Below are 17,984 nucleotides of genomic sequence, written 5' to 3'. Positions count from 1 at the left end.
TTGGAGGTGCTGATCCTCATTCCCGCTGCTTCACACTCGGCTGCGAACCGTTCCAGTGCGAGCTGGAGGCCCTCACCCGATGAAGCCAACAGAACCACATCATCCGCAAAAATCAGAGATGGGATTCTGAGGCCACCAAAGCGAAAGCCCTCCGCCACTTGGCTGCGCCTAGAAATCCTGTCCATAAAAATTATGAACAGAACCGGAGACAAAGGGCAGCCCTGGCGGAGCCCATCACCCACCGGGAACGAGTCCGACTTATTGCCGGCAATGCGAACCAAGCTCTTACAATGGTTGTATAGGGATCGAATGGCCCGTAGCAATGGGCCAGACACCCCATACTCCCGCAACACCTCCCACAGGACACCCTGAGGGACACGGTCGAATGCCTTCTCCAAGTCCACAAAACACATGTAGACTGGTTGGGCAAACTCCCATGCACCCTCAAGTATCCTCGAGAGGATAAAGAGCTGGTCCAGTGTTCCGCGACCAGGGGCCCGTTCTTCGTACCTCGCTAAGTAGGTTAGCCGGATTTGATTGTTGACGATTTCGCGTGATCCTGGATCAGTCGGTTCCCCGAAGCTCATCCGGGACTTGCTGTCATAGCAACAGAGCCGTAAGCGTAAACCTGCTCGGGAGCAGGTTTACTTTATGTAAACAGGATTAGATCGCGGCCACGCAGGTATGTCCGCTTCATTTATACGAAAGCAACAGCGATATTTTTCCACTGTTTCACCATAAATAAATATTATCAATGTAACTAAAGGTAATGCAGCACTTGATCCTTTTATTGATGTCACACAGATACATACAGGTCATTTCCTAAAAAAGGGAAATGAACTATTAACATTCTATTACATGTATGTGATTATTACAGATGTAATTCATATTTCAGAGTAGTAATTGTAAATTACTTCGTGTAATCAAGATGAGAGACCACGGCTATAAAAGTGAAGGTGGATTTGGGAAGCCTGTCGCAGCCATGTCCTGTCCGTATACGCGACCAACCCATTGCGGAAGGTGCAAGATTGATAAGGAGAGTCCTCAGAATTCAGCGTATATTGCGGGACAGACAGGATCCTTTACCTCAGCGCGACAGTGTGCTCATAGAGAGATATCGATATTCCCGTGAGGGTATTATTTACTTAACCAACTTGTTGACGAGGGGGTGCAGGACCACCACCTGTCTTTTTTTCCTCTGCCCTTTTCTTGGTTGCTGTTATGAACAAACTAACAGAGTATTACAGGCCAGTATTACCTTGCCAAGAGACGCAAAGCAATCTAAGAGATAAATATTACCATTCTGTAGAATACTCCTGTATTCCACTTTTACTTGTTCCCATTTTCTTGTGGGTCCTGTTGTGGCTCTAATGTGAAAGGGGATATAATATAACATATTATAATATAATATAATGCCATATGATATTGGACAATATAGTGTCATATGATAGATCTACCCTACCGCCTACTGGTGTTGGCCAGAGGGGCCGATGGCGCGATATGGCAGCCTGGCTACAACCGTAGCTGCCTCCACCAGTGTGTGAATGTGGGAGTGAATGAATAGTGGTATCGTAAAGCGCTTTGGGTGCCTTGGAAAGCGCTATATAAATCCAATCCATTATTATTATTATTATTAAATTACCTACGAGTTTGATTTGTCAGCAACTTTCTGCCAGCCCTCTCTCCTTGCTTTTGCAGCCTTTGCAGTGTTCTCTTGCGTTTTAATTAAACTCTGAAACTCCTGAAATCCCTCACTCATGAGTTCTTGCTCTGCTGCCGGAAAATACCGAGCACGCCCCTTCGACATTTTCGCCGACCAATCAGCGGGTTGCCGATCAATGTTTCTACTATCGATGCGTAGCCCCTTTTACGACACCCAGTGATGTCACATTCCTGCGTCCAGCTGTAGTAATCGTCAACAGCAGGTGTGTTCGGGGAACCGGATTAGCGAGCTCACGGTTAGCGCGATGATTTGATCTTGGATGTGTCATTTGATCTTGGATGTAGTAAGCGACGTACGAAGAACGGGCCCCAGGACGAAAACCGCATTGTTCCTCCTGTATCCGAGGTTCAACTAACGGACGAACTCTCCTTTCCAGCACCCTGGCATAGACTTTCCAAGGGAGGCTGAGGAGTGTGATCCCCCTGTAGTTGGAACACACCCTCCGGTCCCCCTTCTTAAAGATGGGGACCACCACCCCGGTCTGCCAGTCCACAGGTACTGCCCCTGATCTCCACGCAACATTGCAGAGGCGTGTCAACCAGGACAGCCCTACAACGTCCAGAGCCTTCAGGAACTCGGGGCGGACCTCATCAACACCAGGGGCTCTGCCACCAAGGAGTTGTTTAACTGCCTCAGTGACCTCGCCCCCGGAAATTGGCGGGTCATTCCCCTCATCCCCAGACTCTGCTTCCTCCTCGGAAGACGTGTCAGTGGGATTAAGGAGGTCCTCGAAGTATTCCTTCCACCGCCTGACAATTTTCTCAGTCGACGTCAGCAGCGCTCCGCCAGCACTATACACAGTGCAGGTAGAGCACCGCTTTCCCCTCCTGAGACGCCTGACGGTTTGCCAGAATCTCTTCGAGGCAGTCCGAAAGTCTTTTTCCATGGCCTCTCCGAACTCCTCCCACACCCGAGTTTTTGCTTCAGCCACTGCCCGAGCCGCATTCCGCTTGGCCTGTCGATACCTGTCGGCTGCCTCCGGAGTCCCACAGGCTAACCAAGCCCGATAGGACTCCTTCTTCAGCCTGGTGGCTCCCTTCACCTCTGGTGTCCACCATTTGGTTCGGGGATTACCACCACGGCAGGCACCAACCACCTTGCGGCCGCAGCTCAATGCAGCAGCTTCGGCAATGGAGACGCTGAACATGGTCCATTCGGACTTAATGTCCCCAGTCTCCCTCGGAATGCTGTTGAAGCTCTGCCGGAGGTGTGCGTTGAAGATCTCGCGGACTGGGGCCTCTGCTAGACGTTCCCAGCACACCCTCACTACGCGTTTAGGTGCACCAGGTCTGTCCAGCGTCCTCCCCCGCCACCTGATCCAACTCACCACCAGGTGGTGATCAGTTGACAGCTCAGCCCCTCTCTTTACCCGAGTGTCCAGAACATATGGTCGCAGGCCTGGTGATACGATTACAAAATCGATCATCGACCTACGGCCCTCATTACATGTTAAATTATAATCTATGTACCACATCATTTTACAGTTATTATGTGTATTATAGTTTATTGTTGGGCAGTTGGTGAAGATGTAAAGCAGGTACGGTGCTGTGCAAAAGTCTTCCCACATTTCTTTCGATTTTTTAGGAAAATGGGAAAAAGGTGCAGTTACTGAAACATGTGCAGACATCCATGGAAATATCAAGTATGAAACAGTTGAGCTTGACAGTCAGTATTTGGTATGACCGCCTTCATTCGTCCATACAGCCTGAACTCTAAGGCAAGCTTTCCAGTTATTGCTTAAATAGTCTTGAGAAATATTTCTCTAAGCTTTTTGAAGGGCGCTCCAAAGCTCTTCTTTGGATGTCAGCTGCTTTTTGTTCTGTTAGATTGCAGAGGAGGCCAGACCATGAATGACACAGCTGCACTTTGGTTTTTCAACTAGGGCTGCCACAAACGACTATTTTGACAGTCGACTAATCAGATCATGTAAAACGTACGGCTTATTGCACCAGCGTGCATCTGCTCTTATACAACTATCAGCAGAGATGGGCAGTAACGCGTTAATCCGATTACTTTTTTCCAAGTAACGAGTAAAGTAAGGAATTACTATTGCAAAAAAGCTAATTGGATTACCGTTACTTTCCTGTAGGAAGGCTGCGTTACTGCGTTACTAAAACCGTGATATTTTTTTGCAAGAATGTCTCATGACAGTGACATAAGCGAGTGCGACGTTCGTGACAACAGCTGTGTGCAGATCAACAATGGATCATATATCGAGTGCAGGAGAGAGTATGAGCGTGCAGCGTTTAAAGCGTGGAAGTACTGACCTTACTTTGAGTTTGATTCCATAAAAAGTGACAAAAACATTAGCGTCCGCTGTGCGTGGGAAGAAAACGTCTTTTTACAGCAAAAAACCCCTAAACTTCCAAGCAAGCACCGAGTGCGCTACGACGTAATGGGAAACTCACAGAGAAACTCGCGGATTCTTCAACTGACCGCGGCACACCTGCACCAGGGTAAACCTCCGCCTACCCCACTCCTGCTTTACAGGTGAAAATAGAGCAACAGGACCGCTGAGTCTTTGACTTTATTTATTTTCTGCTGTGTTTTACTTGCATCTGAAAGAGTGAGTGTAAACACAAAAAATATTTTATTTTATGTGCTGGAATAGGTTTAAATGTTAAACTAATTTCTTCCAGTCAGAGAATGTTGCATATAATTAAATGTTTGCTTGATGCATAAAGTTAAAAGATTAAAACTGATAAAACAAGTTTTAAAAAGAGACTTTTCCATTTGATTACATTTTGTATGATGGATTATGTAGAAAAAGTAGAATTGGGCTGAAAGATCTACCCCTTTATCACCTATTCAGGTTGTAAATCGTGTTTTTAAAAACTAACTAAGTAACTAAGTAATTACTTTTGAAAATAAGTAATCAGTAAAGTAACGGGATTACGTTTTTGAGGAAGTAATCAGTAATTAGTTACTGATTACTTTTTTCAAGAAACTTCACCAACACTGACTATCATTAGCTTACAGCTTGAAGTGTTTCAGGTCTGTGCTAACTAAAAATAATCAAGATGATAGTTTGCAGATTGTTTTGGTGAAGTTTAATAAACTCAGCCGTCTGCTCCTTGCTATCTAAAATATAACAGGAGTATATTCTCCACCGTCTCACACTTCTGATAATCAGTTCTCTGCTTGACGTTTATTCAGCTGTGTAAAAACTATAACTTTAATCTCAGCCAAACCGATTTACTCAGGAACAAATACTGAAAAAAGCCAAACAACAACATTTTTAAGTTATCTAAATGACTTATATATCATGCTTAACCTGAGTAGCCAAAGGCCGCGGGGGGTTGAAAATGATGTGCAGGGAGTCCGCTGTTCTCGCTGTGCTCTAGTGAGCCTTGAACCCCACTATCGAGCTGGTCGGTAACAGACGTCTCCGAAAACGTCGGAGCGCTCTTGCAAATATGTGATGTCTTGATAAACCGAACAGATATTTGAAGTTTACACGGCTAAGGCCACATTTGGAGGAGTCTTCGAATTTGGACAGTCTGTCGTGTCGCTGTAACGTAATCGGCCTACAAATGCGGGCTCAGGAGGATGCAGTTCCTGAATTTGGACACAGCTACGATACCGGACACAGCTTCTTCTTCTTCGGGGTTTGACGGCAGCTGGACTCCTTGTACATGCAGTGCTGCCATCTTCTGTTTCAGTCCGTTATTACACTCTTAAATCCTACTACTTATTCCTGTATCTTTCGGGATCTTACAAAGCTTCAAACGACACATCGACTATTAAGTTAGTTGTCGACGATTTTGATAGTAATCATGGCAGCCCTATTTTCAACCCATGTATGTTTTACTGCATTGGCAGCATGTTTGAGATCATTGGACCTCATTTACTAACATCTGCTGCAGTTTGTACCGGACTGTTTTGTTCTGACCACCATGCGTATTTATTAGTCAATCTGATTCATTCGAACCGACAGTCTAACAGGATCTCCATACAGTTTACATACCATCTGCATTCTGCCCCACCCCCATTACTGTAGTGACGCTGGTGTAAAAGAGAGGCCAGCACCTCTAAACCTAACAGTAGAAATAAGTGTCTGAGGTTGTGGTCGTAAATTTTGAAGCCATCCTGATAACCTTCTCCCACCAAGGATGTGGAGATCCAACCTCTTTAGATCCAATTAAAATCAAGACACTTAAAAAGATGCTCTGGAACAGAGTTTAATACACTGAATCATATGAACAGCAGGAAAAATACATACAGACATTTAGCAAGAGAATTACATAGCAGAAAGCAAGCAAAGCAAAACCCCGGGGTGTACAGCCTTAAGCACAGACAGCAGAACAACACAGAGACGGACAGAGAGCATCAGCAGAGGGGAAACGAGTGCTGGGGGTGTCCTCTGGTCCCCTGATATATAGGGATCAGTATCCCCGCCCCCTGTTGCTGAGTAACTTTCCCACCCGTCCAAACACAGCTGCAGGGGTCAGGTACAGGCCAGGGTACGGGCAGCCCTGGCTGAGGGCCCTGCCCAAGGGGACACCCTCAGGTTAGCCCTTTGCTTTGCCTTCTGACAATAGGTCACAGCATGGTCAAAGGCCACACATTAATCCTAATTACTAATATATAATCTTATAACTACATAGGTTCTTAAAACACTTCAGTGTAGTTCAAAGTGTGTGTGTGTTTGTGTGTGTGTGTGTGTGTGTGTGTGTGTGTGTGTGTGTGTGTGTGTGTGTGTGTGTGATTATATCGTCGTATGATATTTTATCGTGATGTGTTCAGGATCTCTGTTACAATGTTACTGTTTTGGTAACATTGTAACACTCAAAGACGTTGAGTGTGTATTGGGGAAGGTTAGTTACCGGAGAACTCTCCCCTTACATTACCTGCCCTGTTACTGTAAAACCTTAATAAACCTCGGTGAAGCAAAATGTCTTGTGCTTAAGACTCTACATGAAAGTTAAAATATATCTGTTCAGTGCACATAGATATATAGTGTATATAGTTACAGGAGGAAGAGGTGCAGTTTTCCAAAGTGTCTCCATTGGAGCATTTTTCATGGATTCAACCACAGAAATGGGAACAAAATCAAGCTAATGACACAACTGCTAAGTCTGGTACATGTAAACACAACACTAACTCATCTCTCTCTAGTTAGGTGTTTTATGCTTGGATGATTCATGGGTACAAGGACTGGATTAAAAGGCAGTGCCTGTACTGCCTTGGTGAGCTGAGGTGGGTAAGGCAGCCAATGTCCCAAGAAGCCTGGCAGCTCAACACTGCTTTAAAAGACTACAGGAAATTCTGACTGGTTGGGAGCAAAATATTGAAGAGAGCCTCAACACTTTTGTGCAATGCAGTATAATTATCAGTAATATTTGATCAAAATATCTGGGAAATAAAGAACATCACCTTTTCTCCCCCCAGGTTGTACTTGTACCACACATGCGCAGGTTTTCACAGCTGCTTCATTAAGCTGGGCAGACACTGTGCGATTTTTTCACCGACATGTGGTGACACCCTCACGACGGTCGGGAGGATTTCAAACTTGTTTGAAATCCTCCCGACCAAGCGATTGATGATCGGGAGCTGGTCGTGAGGTGTTAATCGCTTGTCGTTGCCCCACGTATACTACACGATGCACGATGAAGGGCAAACTCGGGCCGATCACCAAAAAGGTCGCACGACTCAAAAATCAGCTCAAAATGGGCCAAAAATTGCAGAGTGTGAGCCCAGCATTAAGTGCTTTATGCAACATGCTCCTTGCACCAAATCAGCGAAGCCTGTTCATGTTCTGGTTTGCCAAGAAAAGCAACCAGTATACTTATTAGCAGTGATGATTACTCAACAATATATTATTGTTTATAATGTTTATGCGCTTGGTAATTAGGTGAGTTTAACTGCAATGCAGGGCTCGCAAAATCGCTAGCCCGACGTCCCGGGGCTAGTGATTTTTCCAGTCGGGCTACCAAAATCTCTCTCTGCCCTCCCCGTCGGGCTATTGTAGGAAGGAAAAATATATGTCAATGCTTTTGCATTCTTTCGGAAATGTAGCTGGGTAATTATGTCATTGGCATCGGTGAGCCGCTGTCAATATGTGACATATTGAAATCGTGTTTGAATTTGCGCTTGTTTTTTTGCTTTCACTTTGCAATCGCGCGAACTGTGTATAGAGAGCGACAGCACTGATCTGTGAGTGATGATAATTTGCGCACCAATTCCTCTGACATCGTCTTATCAATCGTTAGCTTACTATGCAAACATGACAAGTGAAATCTCCCGCAGCTTAAACATGTGAGAGGTTGATCGCGCAGAGAATCGCTGAGCTTATGTGAGTGCGTGTGTAAAAGCAGCAGGATATATATTTTAGTTCTGCTGAGCCAAATAAGACAGGTCAGGGTGAAGAAGTGACAGCCAAAGAAAAGCTTACCACAAAACGGAGAAGTTATGACAAATCAGACTATAAGGCAAAAAGAAAGTGCAGCTTTATGGTTTCATGGACAAAAGAATTTCTGTGGCTGCAACATGACGAGCTAAATAACCAGGGCTGCACATAAGTGGTCCGCAGGTGCGCATTCGCTGTCAAAATAAAAAACACGCACAAGATAAGAAGTTGCAACGCGTGTTTGCATACATAAGATTTTCAGGAGGAGGACAGACATTTGTTTAGAACTCTTAAAGATGTCGAAGACGCTCCTTTAAGCAATTACTGTGATGTTCCTCCACCTCCAAACAAATGTCAGAAGGAGTCCGAACCACAAAAGAAGCACGTATTCTTGGAAAAGTGGTTGCAGGAGGTGAGCTAGCTTCAAACAAATGATGAACGCACAGAGATGTGGTGCAGAATGTGCCGTGAAAATCCCACTCTAGGACAAAAACAGTGCCTTTTATATGGACGCAAACGCGCGCTGCAACTTCTTATCTGGTGCGCGTCTTTTATTTTGACAGCGAATGCGCACATGCGGACCACTTATGTGCACCCGTGTAAATAACATAATGTTCTGCCGGCTGTGTTGTTGGTTTTCTCTCGATTTCTGAGTCGACAAGCGCCTTTGTTACTGGGACCAGTCATTTTAAGAAAGGCCCCCATTAGAACCCATGAGAAATGCAAGAAATGCATTATTGCTCAGTCTGCAGTATCTTTCCCAGAACAAACACCAATTGCAAATAACATACTAAAAATAAACCTGAAAAATCAGTTTAGAACAGCTACTATGTTGCAAAGAGTGAACTACCACTGGCACAATGCAGCAGTCTGTGCAAACTTCAAAAAGCAAACGGCCTCGATCTTGGTTCCACTTGCCTCTTACCCGTGACTTCAGTGGAAATTTCAAATTCAGGATCTGACACAGACTGATTCATGTCCTACACAGTTCTTACAAGTTCATAGAAATTTCTGTTCAATTAGAACCAAGTGTTTGAGTTGATGATTGTAATTTTTATACAATGTTGTAATTTGTGTTTCAACAATTTTTTGATGAATGTTTTGTTTCCTTTACAATATTATACTTTAATGTATAATATTGTAAAGGAAACAAAACATCAATCAAAAAATTGCTCTCTTTTTTATTCGGGCTACTTACATTTATTTTGGGCTACCAAAAACTGAAGAGTCCCTGCCCGAAGGGCTACCAGGGATTTTGAAATTTTGAGAGCCCTGCAATGGTTAGCCAAATGATGTTCACGATATTTAAACAATTTAAACATGTAATCCACACCTTGCCAGCAATAAGCAGCAACTCGTACTGCATCAATGCTAAAACCATCAAAAATGGTGTCACGCTGTTTAAAAAGGCGCCAGGCGACTAAATCAGCATGTTAGTGAGGGCACAGTGGACAGTGTAGTCCAGGGGCTGGTCACACATAGCTGGGGAAGCCTTGAGTGGAATTAGGGCATCTGAGATTTTTATACTCCAGTTCACTCTCAGCACCACCCGGAGACACGGGATCCTGCCCCACTTTGCCGCACGCGAGCGCGTTATCGAGGCGGGACTTCTCAAAACTGCCAGAACGATTAGACTGGAGCTCTGACGAGCCCAGTTCCAGACGTTTACGCCTTTACGAGTGGTTTTAAGAACATTTGGTTGAAATGAGGCATCACACATTTGAATGAGAAACGTTTAAAGCTGTTAGTGTGGTGAAATCATTCTGAATACTTTATATATCATTTCCTGTCTTGTGTCACGAGTGGACGCGATTAACTCCTCAGTTAAAGAAGAGTTTGTGATCACAGTCTCATTCCCACAAAATCAGTTGTAAGTACAACTTCATGTTGCACTACATCAGTACACTTACATCAGGCTTCTGTGACTGAACACACTACACTGCTCCTACATCTTCAGTCACACATTGGTACAAAGTGTGTGCCACAGCCCTTCCTTTTACTACAATGGTGAGTGAATGAAGCTTAGATCTTGTAGCTGTGGAGAGACTTGTGTAAAAACGTGTGCAGCTGTAGCAACAGGTCCACGGAGACACGAGCAGGAAAAACAACATGAGTCTTGTATGGAGATGCTGGAGCATCTGACCAGCAAAAACCAACATGCTTCGACACGGACGCTCTGAAACGACAGGAGGAAGCCTGTCGAAGAACCTTAGAGACGAGCACGGCAAGTGAACGCGTCAGGATGTTCATACCTGAAATCTTCCCAGCAAAGCTCCTGGAACAATCTCCCATGTGGAGCTGCAGGTTTGCCCTTCTAGCTGTTTGCCTGTTCGGTCTGGTTTGCACTCAGGAGTTTAAGATTAACCGTAACCACGTTAATCAGAGAAACTGCTCCATATTCTGCTCTCTCTCATAGACTGTATATAAAAGACAGACATGAGTAACCATTGGATACTTCAAAAGGAAGATCTTTCGTCATTGCCATCTCACTACTTTTTGAAGTGGTCATGATAAACAGACTGGTTCTTATACAGCGCTTTCTACTCTACCTGAGCACTCACAGCACTTTATACAACACGCATTCAGCCATGCACACCAGCATGGAACATACAATTCAAATAGTAATACCAGCATGTGATAAAAAGTACTGATGATATTCTTCTTGGTTATAAAAAAAACAATCACAATAACTGTGGTTTGGCAGAAATATTGTGTAAGTGTCTGCATATTATATTAAAAAATAAGATCATTTTGTGTAATTTTAGCATTATTATTAACATGGCCTGTTGGGAGCTGTATCAAATCAGCGCCTGCTAAGCCACACCTCTAATGGCTGTAACACAACTAAACCACGCCCCTATATTTAGTGTCAATAATATGGCTGGCTGTGCAGGAAAGGCTTCCAAAAGGTCGGTTGTTGACATGTGAATCTGTGTGTTGTACAGTTGTGGGTTCAGCTAACCGCCCTGCTAGCATTTCCTAATACCACTGCACATCTCTACGGACTCAAAAACAAACAACACTGCACACACCGTAACCACCAACACTGAGGAGTGGAGTCACGTCATTTAAACACCTGACAGCTTACAGCAACACACATAAAAAATGGCTGACCACCACTTCTAACCCTGCTGGGTCCGTCAGTGTAGACGGACAGGAGTGTGAGCAGGAGGACAGACAAGAGAGGAAGTTAGACCCTGACGGTGCACGGGAGGAGGACAGACAGATGGCAGGCCTGCATGTCTAATGATGCTGCGTTTGGAAGGACTTTTAAAGAAGCCTCGGGGCGAGCCTTCGTCTGCTTATTACACAAAACATCACGAAAATGGAAACTGATGCTCAAATCACATCAATGCGCGTAATATGTGGATGCGATTTAACAGGACAGCAGTGAGTTGTGAGGCAGCTGCGGGGGACACGCCCATATCTGTGTAATGCTATATGAAGGCCACGCCTAGCTCGCGTCAGCCCGGCATGCCTGGCCTCGGAGCTACGCCGATATTCCGCCTGGAAAGGCGATGCAAGCCGGCTGCTGTTCCCCGGCGACCCTGCGCATACAGGCCGGGAGTGTGTGCGCAGCAGGCCCCGGCGCAGTGTGACACTACGAGCAGCGAGCCCGTGTGTGCACATGCAGACACCCCAGTGCCTTTTTTCTGTCACCCCCCCCCCCTCTCACATCCTTCTCCTTTCTTTGCACACATGCAGCTTCTAACGGAATTAATTAGCTCTTATTGCAGCGGATGTTAACGAATGGAAATCGTGATGCATTTGTCACAAAACGAAAAAGCTCCGGTGTTCCAGCAGCCAGGAGAAGCCGCTTTAGTGCTTGATCCACAAAGGTTACCGAGAGAGAGGGAAAGGGTGAATGCGGTGCGATGAAGATGCGTTTAGGTGAGCGAGGAATCGGGCTACTTACTGTGCGGATCCAGGGAGGAAAAACCGCAGCCAGCAGCGGGAGACGGGACCGAGGAGTCCGCCGGGAGCTTCTGCGGTGTCACGGTGGACACTTCGCCGGGATTCTTGCCGGTTTTCACCGACTGCCCTTTTCCCAGATAGCCCAGATTCCACTGATTTCCCTTGCTGCTACACTGAATCCCAACACCGCTGCTGATACTGGAGGCTGGCACTCGGAGCACTTCCGGCGTGACTTTCACAATAAAACTAGAAAGATGAGCCCTTATTATTATTATTATTATTATTATTATTATTATTATTATTTAATAACTGACAATAAATAATGATAACATATTTATGTCATATTTATGTGTTTACATTGTAATGATAACTTTGTGGTAGCGGGCTACTCTCTTGTATATTAATTGTAGCTCATTTGCCTTAGGAAAAAAAAAGCATTATTATTAGTACTGACATTTGAGAATGCCACTTCTCATGTTTATTTGGCTAGGCTACACAATATTAAACACTTTTAGGTTCTATTTTTTATTTATCTCAATTTAGATTGGATTTTTTTTTTTTTTTTTGTCATTGTAGAAGTTAAACTGAGGGAAATAATCCAGTTCCAGACTCCACACAGACCAGTGTATATTACATAAAAAAAGGAAGTTTTTGTTTTTTCTCTGTATATCAAATTTTAGATTTAAGGATTGAGAATAAAGTGCATATAAGGACCATACAAATAGGAATTAAGCTTTTACTGTGAAGCCGAAAACGCCTCACTTCCGGTATTCTGCAGTTTGACTTGACGCTACACCGGATCCCAAAAAAACTTGTGGGAGCGCGTATCCTCACACTGCGCGTTCCCGGTGGCTCATTTCCTGTCCTGCCCAACCCTTAAATCAGCCTTAACCAATCGGTGCTGATGAGTTCATTCTATTCTATTCTCATGTCATCTGTTTGAAAAGTTTATAATATAATATAATATAATATAATATAATATAATATAATATAATATAATGGGCCAACATGTACCACGCACACACAAAATAGGCACCTGGTCCGATTTAAGAAGCTTTTTACATCCACGTGGTCAGACTTGGATACATCACTGTGTGCATGTGTGCACCAAGGCTGGACTGGGACAAAAAATCGGCCCGGGCATTTTGACTAGAGACCGGCCCACCAGGATAAAGATTGAAAATGTGATGTCATTCAGGGGTAAAACAGCAAAGGATTCTGGGAACTTGTGGCAAGAGGTACTAGCGCACGCAGGCTTTCAATTGAACTCAGTCACACAGCGATAATAAGAAACCCAAAAAATGTCAAGAAGCTGTTGTATTATTAACTGCAATAGCCGGTCGCATGACAGCCACGGGAAGCCGACGGGTAAAGAGATCGTTTTTTTTAATCGGATTACGTCGTTGAAGAGAAATTTTTTAAGCCATGTTTCCGAAGTAAGAGCCAACGGATGGTCTGGATATACCAAATATAACGTCTCAGAACACTCCAGCTCACATGTTAGTCTGCTCCAAGCATTCCCACAAAGGTCAGAGTTTTGTAGTAGTTATTACGTCATTTTTCTTAACATAATTGATGATATAGGTTACAAGCAAGTCTGGCGCTGAACAGAAATTGTCGCGCTATGCTCCTTTATTTATTGTGCATAAATAGTGAATTGTCCTGACACAATATTGCGTTTCGCTTCTGTTATTATGGTACATTGACAAAAACATATACTTTTATTCACAGGATAAAACAGTTGTTTTGTATCACTAATTGTCCAGTGCGATTACAGCATACAATATTATTGTCACTGCTACATTTCTGTACCAGAAATTATTTCCACTACTAATTAATTACCGTTGAGCTCAAAGGTCCTATTAATAAACGGTTAACGAATGTGTATTTATGAAGACGATTTGTGAGACTGGTAAACTTATGATATGTACGATGGTCTTTCGTTCTACACGGTGCATTTCAAGGTCCTGCACCCATCCGTCGGTAAACTGTACCTGGGCTTGTTGCAGTGACCTGAAGTTACTAAACTTCATGAGTGTATGCACTCACTCCAAGAACCGTATAATTATAAATCTGAGCGTGGTGAAAGTTGGGCAGCACGCTAACGTCTTTTGTCCACTCTGTGTGCTCGTAAGGGTCTGACCCGTTCACTCCTTTGATTTTTTCCTCGTACACAGCAAATTCAAAAGTGTTAAATGTTTTGGTGTTAATAGTCTCCTTGCAAAAGTAGAGTTAATTTTACTCTAAGCAGAGTCACATTCTTTTAATGTAACTCTGAGGTGTAAAATGATAGTAGTTAAAATCGAGTGTTAAAAATGAGTGTTTCTCTGTCAAATCTGGAGGTGTTACAATGGAAACATTAACTCTTGACCTCTTAACTCTGAACTCCTAGACGGGCTATGACACCAACAGAGTAAATTCACAGACTCCGCCCCCAGCACGGCTCCAATCGAAGCTGAAGTGAAGCCGTTTCAGAACATTTTGCTCTACATATTTGAGTTGTTTGCCATGCTTGGTAAGTCATTTTTTCAAAGATTGTTTCAATTATTATTATGAGCTTTTACTTCTGTGGCTCTTTGGAGTTGAGACAAAGCTGTGTGAAAGGCATTAGCCATGTTGCTCGCTGATAGCATAATATTCTGTTTTAGCTAGCTGAAAGGTATTGTCTGCGGGCAAATACCACAGCCTTGAAAAAAAGCTTGCATGTGAATTTTCAGTCAAACTTTTGGTCAAATACACCTAAAACAATGTCTAGAATGTGAAATGTTGGTATAATGGTGCTGCTTGAAGCCTGAAAACGATCGCCCATAAAAAAAATAAAAAAAAACACGAGCAGTAGCAGACGTCCTGACTGGATTCTACGTTAGCATAGATCCCTCCAGAGTTTTGTGCACACGGTTTAGGTAAAAATGAAAAAGGTTGAGGTTTTACATTTAGTTCAGTATTACCTGTTGCCTGTGTCTTTGTCTTTTGGGAAAATACTTTACACAAGTAATGGCTCAAAGAGGATTCCTTTTTTTTTTTTTTTTACTGTGCTGCAATTGTTTACTGGATTATTTGTGCCATTAATTACTGTCAACTAATTTTTATTCAATCTCCGCACAGGATATGCTTGTGAAGATGGAATATGGGGGAGAGCAGAAGTGCGTTGAAGTTCCACAGAGGGATGAATGAAGGACCTGCATATTGTATTGAAGAAATAAGTGATGAGATGCTGTTATTTGCATTTACCATGTCAGACCTTTTGATAAACAAAATTCTAATGAAAGTGAGAACATGTATACTGTTACATCTTTCAGAAAATGTTTTGAAATTGTGGTGCACAGTTCAGAATAAATGTTTTTCAAAAACCATTGCATCTTTTTAGTAAATGTTTATTTCCAAAAGAAATTTCTAGAAGTTCAGAACAGTAAAATTCCTGCTTTTTAGAATGAATTAGAAGATAACTCTTACGTAGTTAAACTAAAATACTCTTTGAGAGTTAATATATAAACTCTTAACACCAAGTGTTAAATTATCAACTTCAGACAGATTTGGTGTTTAACACTAAATCAGAGTTAACGTACCAACTCTCCAAAAAGAGTTAAATTAACACTCTCTGGTGTGGACCCATATAGACACTTTAATAGTGTTGAAATCAAATCCGACAGTGTTAATTTGGACATGATGGATTTGCTGTGTATCTTTTCTTTGACTTTTCGTCGAGTCTGTCTTTGTACGGACCGGCATTGTTCTCCTTTTGTTTTGTACATTCCTATTTTGTGCGGCAAAGAAAAAACAAGAAGGTATTGGAACCGGAGAATGAACGTTTTGCGGTGCTGCAAATGCTTGCATTTGATGCGGTACTTGGATTGTTTTGCCACGAGTTCCCGGCATGCAATGCGCGAAAATCACGTGATTGCTAAACAAGGGGGAGGGTGCATCCGGCCTCCTCGGCTGTAATTGGTCCAGCCCAGAGTCGATCATGACCAATTGGCCAATCCAACACCTTTCATTATATATACCCTTCCTAAAAAAAAAAAAAAAAATCCATCGGCCCATAAAAACAAAAAATCGCCAGCGGCCCACCGGGCAAATGCCCGGTATGCCCGATGGCCAGTCCATCTATGGTGTGCACACAGTGATGTATGCAGTTCCACACAAGCTTCATATTTTAATTTACTAAAAGGAGACCCCGACAGGATCAAATAATAATAATACGTTATTTTCTGGTATGTCTGGTAGCTCATATTAACACAACCCAACAATTATTATTATTATTATTATTATTATTTTAAAGGGTCTAACACCTAGCACACTTAAAATCAATCATTATATGTACAAAAGAAAAAATATTATGCTTTCTTCAAAGCACGGTCTGCAGGAGGTACGTCAGTTAGCGGAAAACAATCATGGCTCTCTCCATAGGACAAATATGTAGAACTGAAATGAGTTTCCAGAGAGCTCCCTCTAGTGTCAGACTGTCAGACTGCGCTGACTCGTCATTCTGCGCAGCAAAATTCAAAGATCTGTGTGAAAGCAAAGAAAGGCCAGGAGTGCAGAGGGTGCTGTAACACCTGTATCACAGCGTTCAAACACACTCTACTCTTCCTTTTGACATTTCTCTGTCAATGTGTGACAGAAAGTTATTAGTTACTGTTTTTTCTGTTTGTACTGCCAAGCATCATCATCATAGTCAAACATGGTGCATTTTTCACAATGGACTATCTGCTGAGTCCCATCAGGAGCCAATATGAAAATATTACTAGTATTATTATTATTTTCTAGCTACCAGCTTGCTACAAAGAGCACAACATTCTCCATGTGTCAAATCATAGTTATGGTCCATGAGACGATGGGAGAGACTCGCACACCTGTCCCTTATGAACGCCCTCACACATGACTTGAACGTTAAATGGGCTGATTGCTTTTCTTTTCTCCCGGAGCGCACAGAGCACTTTATACAACAGGCCGCATGTTTTCCTGTGCTTAAGAGGATTCTTGCCCATTGATATTTGCATATTTGGCATGCAAACTGGAGCAGCCAGGGATCAACCCACCAGTCTTCCAGTCAGTGGATGACCCACTCTACCTCCTGAGCTTCAGCCAGGTCCAACCAGTGGACAGTGAAAATGTCCTCATTGCGCCTCACGAAGAAACCTGTGAACACAAAGTCACATCTGACTATTATCATCACTGCACCCAGATAAAGGTGCTGCCCAGCTGGTGAACATTAGAGCCGGTTGGACACGACTATGCTGTGATTTCGAGCTGGGTAAAAGATGCTAAATTAGCTTTTCTCTCTCTCTCTCTCTCTCACACACACACACACACACACACACACACACACACACACACACAACCGAGTTTAACAATGTAGCAGCTGTATTTCATTTTCTTTGCACTCACAGAAAAAAACTTTGTCTAATCCCAAGAATCCACCTGTCAGTGTTACAATGATGGAATTAAACCATTTTAAATGGGAGACCTGCTGGCTTCAATAAGACAGTTGATTTTTTTTACAGCAGAACACTTGGGGCTGCTGCAGAGAGGAAGGAAGAGGAGGAGGTACAAGCTGCAGCTCTCAGCCACAGACTTGCATGCTGTGTTTGGCACTAACTAGCTGAAGAGAGCCATTGCTATAAATCTCTGATGGGGTTAACTTTTTTATTGTTGCTCAAACTTTAGAGCTCAACCCTGCACTTGTGGGGTGCAAAGAGACTGCATGCCAAATAAGAACACCAATTTTCCAAAGCCAAAGCCAACAAAGAGCCGCAGATTAGACAAACAGAGACGAGCAGGCAGTGGAACTTTAACCTGGTGGTGCTCAGCGGGAGCGGGACGTCCCCTGCTGGCTTCCTCTGTTGACTTATAATAGAAAGACAATGGAAAAAGCAATCAAAGATTTCCACCCACTTATTACATATATGTATATTTTTTAAATGTGCATTACGTATCTCAGTACTTTGACGAGCTTTCCAACTCACAGCCCACGCTGCTAATTTGAAATGTCGGGAC

The 17,984-nt window shown here is 43.3% G+C and overlaps 1 protein-coding gene across 3 annotated transcripts in view; it reads right to left on the bottom strand.

Moving 5' to 3' along the window:
• Nucleotides 1-12,230, bottom strand: part of raph1a (Ras association (RalGDS/AF-6) and pleckstrin homology domains 1a) — a 78,851-nt gene extending 66,621 nt beyond the window's left edge. For all 3 annotated transcript variants that reach the window (XM_082507945.1, XM_082507947.1, XM_082507946.1), the window contains exon 1: nt 11,989-12,230. The gene's annotated coding sequence lies outside the window, so the exon portion shown is untranslated. The remainder of the gene's footprint in view (nt 1-11,988) is intronic.
• Nucleotides 12,231-17,984: the final 5,754 nt, after the last annotated feature.

This window comes from Aulonocara stuartgranti (genome assembly GCF_965226115.1).
Source record: "Aulonocara stuartgranti genome assembly, chromosome: 16".
Taxonomy (NCBI): Eukaryota; Metazoa; Chordata; class Actinopteri; order Cichliformes; family Cichlidae; genus Aulonocara; species Aulonocara stuartgranti.
The sequence above is the reverse complement of the archived record's forward strand: the minus strand, read 5'-3'. Positions and strand labels throughout refer to the sequence as shown.